The sequence below is a fragment of the Mustela lutreola genome, chromosome 10 (genome assembly GCF_030435805.1).
Source record: "Mustela lutreola isolate mMusLut2 chromosome 10, mMusLut2.pri, whole genome shotgun sequence".
NCBI lineage: Eukaryota > Metazoa > Chordata > Mammalia > Carnivora > Mustelidae > Mustela > Mustela lutreola.
In genome coordinates this window covers 75,195,846-75,203,942 of record NC_081299.1, presented here as the reverse complement: position 1 = coordinate 75,203,942, position 8,097 = coordinate 75,195,846, and the positions used below count along the sequence as shown (strand labels likewise).

The 8,097-nt window shown below is 41.2% G+C and overlaps 1 protein-coding gene across 2 annotated transcripts in view; it reads left to right on the top strand.

Annotated features, from left to right (window-relative positions):
* Window positions 1-2,582: 2,582 nt before the first annotated feature.
* The window catches only part of LOC131810279 (guanylate-binding protein 4-like), a 28,441-nt gene continuing 22,926 nt past the window's right edge, over window positions 2,583-8,097 (top strand). For both annotated transcript variants that reach the window (XM_059138016.1, XM_059138015.1), the window contains exon 1: window positions 2,583-2,820. The gene's annotated coding sequence lies outside the window, so the exon portion shown is untranslated. The remainder of the gene's footprint in view (window positions 2,821-8,097) is intronic.

Genomic DNA, 8,097 nt, shown 5'->3' with positions numbered 1-8,097 from the left:
TTTATTTTTTTCTTTCATTGCTAAATACTAATAAAAAACATTTTTTCCAAGATTTTATTTATTTATTTGTCAGAGTGAGAGAGAGCACAAGCAGGGGGCGAGTGAGTGGCAGATGGAGGGAGAGGGAGAAGCAGGTTCCTCACTAAGCAAGGAGACTGATGAGGGACTGATCCCAGGACTCAGGGATCATGACCTGAGCCAAAAGCAGACACTTAACCAACTGAGCCACCCAGGCGTCTGTAATAAAAACATTTTGCTATAAGAAATATTATATTATGAATAAGATCGAGAGCAGAAGCAAGATGGATGTGTGCCATTAAAGAACTTACACCACACAAAGATGGTATAAAAAACATGATGTTCTTAGTTCAGCCTGGGTTCAACTCTCAAAATGGTCAACTTTAATTTTAAAACTTAAAAAAAAAATCTGGCACTATAACAGACTTTCAGCTCTAAATATTGTAAGATTCTACAGTATAAGATGAGTTCATGATGACTCAGCTAGAGATTGTATTTTTCTCGCTGTTCTTACAGCTAACAGTGGCCATATGATTATGTTTGTATATGAAATAAGTATAGAAGTATAGTTTTGTCATTCAAAAGTCGGGGCCAGAGAACTTCGAGTTTATAATCCACCAGTCCCTTTTTTCCTTCCTATTGTACCATCACAGATGTAGCAGCCATCAATGTTTGACCTTGCAAAGGAGTACATGCCTTAGTGGTGGAGAAGGAACCTGCACCTTGAATGACCTGGTGGAGCAATCTTTCCAAACAAACTTACAGTGGAAGGACTCTAACATCTTTAAATTGTTCGATAGCCTCCAAAGTGATCTCTGTCTCCAGTATCCCCACTTTATAGTCTCTCTCCTGCTCAGAGGGATAGGTGAAAACTGTAAACTTTAAAGCATGTCTGACAACACTTAAGACTTCACTGGGTCTGACCCAGATCCCAGCTGATCTTTCAACCTCATCCTCAATGCTATCAGGACCCTGGATGATTCTTAGTATTGCTCACTACCATTGTATATTTGCTAATTTATTTCCTTTGTTTTAAAACACACTTTGTCTAGTCTTTCCTCAATCAAATCTGAGTCATTCTTCAAGATCTAAAAGTAATGCTACCTCCTCTGTGAGGCCATCTAAAATCCTTCTGAATATAATCAATTGTTGCTTTTGCAGACAACCAAGTAGTTCATTTGTCACGTTACTTAACACCCAACACATCTTACATTATGTTACAATATTTGCTCCAAAGATCCACCAAAAGAGAGAATTCTGATATGCTCTAAAAATACCCAATAGTGATGGGTCCTTTGTTTGGATTATATGTTTCAGCGGGAAAAAAAATACTGTTGTTCAATTTTAATAATATCAAGTAAAGGCAATTTTAAAAGGACACCCAGTTTCACCAGTGGTATAAGTAGGAGTATATTTTTATATACTATTAAGAACACAATATATAAGTTCATATTGAAAGACAAATTGCCCATAAAACTGTAATTGATTTCAAAAGAATATGGTAGCACTACATTACATATGAAAGGAAAAGGGGGATTTAAAATTTCCAATGTGAAATTTTATTTTCTGATATTTTTAAACAGTTTTGTCATATTGGTGCTATAAATAGCTTTATAACTTAATGAAATTTATTTTTAATTTTTTATAATTAAAAAAAAATTTTGATAGCATATAGAAAGTGAGTCTATAACCATCGGCAGGTACTTAGTTTTTACACTATTATTGCCAAAGAGCCTATTTCACACAAATACAATGATGAAGATGGAACTGACACTTAATGTCTACTTAATCCACTCAGAAGTTTCTGAAAATGTAGCATTTGCCAGCTTTTTAAAATGTGATGTTGATTATGATTTCTTTGCTTATTTCTAATAAAAATTCACTGTTGACTTCGTATTTTTCTATTATTCAGAGCAAACCCCAGATTATATAAGCAATATGCCCCCCCCCCAACTGCCTCCATCGTAGAATTAACGGAGAAAAAAATAACTGCAAGAACTGGAACAAAGTGGGGCGCCTGGGTGGCTCAGTGGGTTAAAGCCTCTGCCTTCGGCTCAGGTCATGATCCCAGAGTCCTGGGATGGAGTCCCGCATCGGGCTCTCTGCTCAGCAGGGAGCCTGCTTCCTCCTCTCTCTCTGACTGCCTCTCTGCCTACTCTCTCTCTGTCAAATAAATAAAATCTTTAAAAAAAAAAAAAAAAAGAACTGGAATAAAGTACTAGTGATTATTTGGGGATGATATACGTATTTTTATCGTTATGAAAGAATACTTACATTAGTAGCGAGAGTAGTTCTGTAAATGGGGGAAAAAGAAAAAAGAAATGAGGAAAGAGCAAGAAGTTAAAGAACAAAACAGAACAAAGCTGTGCCCTGACGAGAAGACGCCCCGGGAGACAGGCAGCCTCAGGCCCCGCCGCCGCCGCACTCCCGCCGCGGCCTCAGTTTCCCGACTAAGGCCACGGAGCCGACTGCGCATGCGGCGCCCGCCCGCCTTGGGCTCCGGGACAGCTGAGGCGCAGGAACCGCCCGCACCTGCCGCGCGCCTCGTCCCACACGCCCCGCTGTCCCGCCTCAGTGAACAGGCGAAATCCCCCCTCAGTTAGCGCCGCAAAAACTGTGCGTGTACTTTCGATTACGGTGCTCCGCGTCCCCCACCCACGGCGGCATGGCTGTAATATCCGGCAGCTCTCCCGCTTCCAAAGGGAACAGGCAGTTTCCTGAGAAGCCAGACGCAGGCGGAGCGCCTGAGGGGAGAGGGAGAGCGCCCGAGAACTTGTGCCCTGACTGCAGCGCCCGCGCCACGTAAGTTCGCTCCTAAACTTGGTTTTGCGCGGCCGTTTCGGCTAACAAACAAGAGCAGCACAGGCCCAAGCGCAGGGCAGCGGGAAGGCGGCGGGAGGCCGGCGCGGGGAGCTTAGCTCCCGCCACTCAGTTTCTCCCGAAGACCGGGGCGCCCGCGGGGCGACCCCGGTCGCGCCGCGTCCCGGTAGGCGCCGCACCCCTCAGGCGCCACGGGCAGCCGGGCACGGGAGACGCACCAGTGCCTGCCGCCTGCGCTGCGGAAGGGGACTGAAGTCTTCCTCGGGCAGGATGGAGGCACCTTCCACTCCCGCCGTCCGTCCCCTAGGGGCGCTGGGTGGTGTCCTCCCTCCTGAGACGTGTCCTGCCTGCCCCCTGCCGGGCACCGGGAAAACAGCCTGGATGGCCCTTGTGTCACTGACCACTAACATCCCGGAAGACGACTTCTTGTGTGTGTGTGTGTGTACTAGTAACACGTAATATTCCGTAGAGACAGCAGTGGTGTATGGAGTTATTCAATCTCACACGAATCGATTGTTAAAAATAATCCTAAGGTTTAAGCGTGTTTATCCTGCACTGTTTATAAATGTGTGTTCCATACACAAACTACATCAGAGTATCTTGTAGTATTTGTTGAAAATATGGATTTGGGGCATTTTTAACCATCATGCGAGATGATTCTTATAGACCATAACTTTTGTAAACCATTGACTAACTCCGTCTAGTAGAACCATCTCATTCTATTTCATTTGGATTTAGAATCATCTTAGCTTGGATACCTCAGTCCTGCTTTGCAGCTAATAATAATAATAATAATAAGCTTTGTAATCCATATATTCCTCCCCAAAAGTTTTAAAAATATTAAGTCCAAGAAAAGAAATCTGCAATTTGTCCTATAGTAACACCAGCAAAACTCTTGCTTTACTCCATATTTTTTAACTCTCTAGCACCTAATGAACTGATTTTTTTTTTAAGAAAAGGATTTTTATTTAGCCTAGATTTTTGGTAATGTACCCCTGATAAAATGTACTGACACAGTAACTCATTGCCTCAGTTGCTAATTACAGAAAGAGTATATTAGCTGTTGAAAATTAGAAGTAATTCATTGACAGCCTATTCATTGTTAGTCTATACAGTTATGGATGAAGAAGGAATTATTATTTTACCCTTAATATTGATAAGAAAATCAAGGCTTGGGGCACCTGGGTGGCTCAGTTGATTGGGCATCTGCCTTAAGCTCAGGTAATGATCCTGGGATCCTGGGTGAGTCCTGCATCAGACTCCCTGCTGAGTGGGGACTTTCCGTCTCCCTCTCCCTCTGCTCTGCCCCTCCCACCCCATTCCGCTCTCCCACCCCCTCCAGCTCATAAATCTTAGAAAGAAACAAAATCAATCCAGGCTTACCCAGTCCCTTTTTCAAGGTTTCACAGACAGTAGGTTTTGAACCTTCTAAGTTGAACCTGATAGCCTGACTCCAGAGCCGCTGGGACACCCAAAGATGGCTCTGTGCTCCTCCTGCTGGCTCCCCCTGCATCAGTGACCTCCATGTCAGCCCTTTGTGCTGTGCCTCTCTTGCCTGTTCTTCCTTCTCCTGAGATGTACCCTTTCCTTGTTTGCATCCGTCCTTGTTTCCTTCGCACTCACATTGACTCCTGGATGAGAGAAGTGTCACTATTTCTGTCCAAAATGGTCCTTCACGTACATTTGGAATTCTATCTTTTCTGTCTCCTCAGATAGGTACAATGCACCAGCCATGGTTTTAAGTTGTCATAACTGTCATGAATTATTTAATACTCCCAGTGACCTATAATGTAGTTACTATTAGTATTACCACTTTATGAGATTACTCACAGAGGCACAAAGAGATTATGTATTCTTTTCGTGGTCAAACAGCTAGTAAAGAATGGATCCAGTATAGGAACCCAGGCGGTCAGGCTCTAAACACAGCATATTATGGTGCCTTTCTTCAGTTGTCACTCTTGTTCCTGCTCTAGTTTTATTTCTACTGGAGCTCACCCCCTCTATTACCAGTGCCTTCAGACAGCTTTGTATTATAAGCTGAAAGGCCTGGGTATTTGCCATGCAGTTAATAATTTTTTGTTTCTCACAGGAAATAAATGGACAATGTCTAATTTCACAAAATGTAGAGACAAAACAGAATGTTGAGAAGTGTATGCAAAAGCTTTCTTTATCCTGAAGTTATGCTTGGTTGCTCTTTAGTATTTCATTTAGTATCTCAAATGAGGTAAGAGAGTTGTTGTTACATGTTGACAGTAGTTTGTCCTGTATGATACAAGATTGAACTTAAGTATTGTACAAACTTACAACAATGGCACAGGAAGCAGATGCTCAGTCGTGTGGAGGGAGCTCAGCTTTGACTTATGGGCTAAACTTTGGGGCACCTTTGAGCCTGACAGTGTCTTCCACTTGGGCTCCAGGACTGCCTCAGTCACTGTCGAAGAAACACCTCCTTGGATGGAAAGCTGGAAACAGTGGGAACACCACTGCTCAACACTGTCATAGAAAAAATAAAGGGAGAGTCAAAGCTGCATGACTGATCTCTCTCTCTATGTCTCATGAAATGCTCTACTCACTGAGAGGAAATTATTCAAACTTCCCCAGATATGGGACTCTGTCAGATATGGGCAGAATCTTAAACATCCACACAACTGACTCACTTCTCTGTAAGCCTATAAACAAAAATAAAACATTATAATGCATACAAATGTCCTTTTCTTCCAGTTTAATAAATTCTCTTTTAAGAGAGAGCTCCATTCTTTGCCACTCTCCTCTCATGTTACTCAGGTATCCACCCAGGCTCTTTTCCCCAGCAGTTCACTGTTTTCATCAAGCTCACTGATGACTTCCATTATGTCTCTTTCTCAGGGAGACCATCACTGACTACCCTATGTATGAATTCAGCCCTAACACCTCATATCCCTATTGCCTGCTTATTTCACACCCTGATAATTTTTTTCTAGAATACTCATCATCATCTAACATTTCATATATTACATGTATCATATAATATGTATGTATATGTTTATATATATAATTTATATATGTAATATATTTTGCTTATTAGAGGTCTTCTCCTAACAGAATAGAACTCCATGAGGAAGGAATTTATATCTATTTTGTTCATTGCTGAATACAGAGCACCTAGAATAATGCCCAGCACATGGCAGGTATACAACACATATATAAGTTAAATTAATGATTATTCACAACCTAAGAATATCTTTAGTCCTTCTCTTATATAAACTCCACATATTTAGTCTTTCTGGTCACTTCCTCCTTCTTGATACCCACACCACCTACCCTTCTGAGACACATAGGCTTTTGGAACTCATTTTATGTATTCATCGTGTGGGAGATAAAAAAAAATCCTTGCTGTTTTGATGCATATACTACAACCGCTCATATCTTACTTTACCCATAGATCTTTCTCCTAGTTGCAAATCAATTCAAATGAGCAAATGCTCATGTAGTGCCCAGTAGGTGCTGAGAATTGTGGAGGCCTTACCTTCACTGAACTTAGTGTTAAAAGATTCAAGTAAACATGACAAAGTATGGGTTGAATGCTTACCAGCCTGTAATGCTTTCATTCAGGTCTCCACAATTCTATTTAATGTCTATGAGTCTATGAGTATATCAGAACTAAATATTTCTAAAAATTACAACACCCACGAAAAACAGACTTGTATTTTTCTTTTTGACATTTACCCAGGTGTCCAAGGTAAAAACCAAGGAGTCACTTTAGATGCCTCTCTCTCATTTTAATCTTCCAAGTCATCACACATGCTGTCTCTTCTCATGTTTAACCCTCTCCCTCAAAAGAAATCTTTTGATTTCTTCTTTCAAGCTATATTAGAGCACCTTTCTTTTATTGGACACTATGCCATGCATATGTCTATCATGGCATTTCTCTACTTATGCTGCCTGACTATTGCCTGTCTTCTCCAGTATACCCTAAGCTCTTAAGGTATAATTGTAGTAACTGAACTCTGAGCTGAAGGGATGTGTGATCATCATGATCAGTTATCCACGAGATATCCTTAAAGGAAGGTGACCTAGCCTCCTTCCTCCTTTCTTCTTCTGCTGGTTAGAAGGGACATGTGATGATAAGTCAACTTGTACCATGAAATGGCATTGTTAAAAGATGGCTAAGCGAGAAATAAAAGGAAACTTTGCCCCTGATGACTTTGTGAATTATAATCTTTATCTTTGTTGACTTGTGACAAAGGGTAGTACACTTTCAGCTTTTTAAGCAGCGGCTTTCTAGGCTTTTCTGTTATTTGTAGAGGAACCAAAGCCTAGCTAAGATAGATTCTAAAGCACTTTGAAGGTTGAAACTCTATCTTACTCATTTTTAGGTAGTGATTAGGTAATGAATTAGGTAATAAGTTAGACTGGATATCAAAGTTATGCCTTTTGTGGGGCACCTGGGTGGCTCAGTGGGTTAAGCCTCTGCGTTGGCTCAGGTCATGATCTCAGGGTCCTGGGATCCAGCCCCACATTGGACTCTCTGCTCAGCAGGGAGCCTGCTTCCCCTTCTCCCTCTGCCTGCCTCTCTGCCTACTTGTAATCTCTATCTCACTGCCAAATAAATAAATAAAATCTTTTTTTAAAAAAGAGTTATACATTTTACAAACTGTAAGATGAACTGAAGTCTCTAGTGAGACATACACCTTGTAAATAGAGGGGTTGGTCTGGAAATAGATTGGTGGCTTGATGACTGTGCAGGAATAACAGGATCTGTTTAGATCACACTGTGTATTATAATGACTTCATACCTAATGAGTCAATAGAGAACCCTGCAGTTTCCCCCATCAAGAAACTTACCTATTTGCTAAATGTGTATTTGAGGAAATTAATTCTGATAGGTTAGATTTTGGAGTAGTTAGTGCAGTGAGATTGCTATTCAACTCTTGCTTTTGCCACTAACTGACCATAAAGCCTCTACCAATCCTTTAACTTAAATATCTGTACTATCATTACTTTATCCAGTAAGAAAAAAATTATTTAACTTCCAGGGATTCTTTTAAGGAAAAAAAGATATATACATATATGTCTTTTTTCCTTAAAAAATCTTTTAAAAGATTTTATCTGTTTATTTGACAGAGAGATAGCACAAGTAGGCAGAGCAGCAGGCAGAGAGAAAAGGTGAAGCAGCCTCTCTGCTGATGCGGGGCTTGATCTCAGAACACTGAGATCATGGCCTGAGCCAAAGACCGCTGCTTTAACTGACTGAGTCACCCAGGTACCCCACCTTAAAAA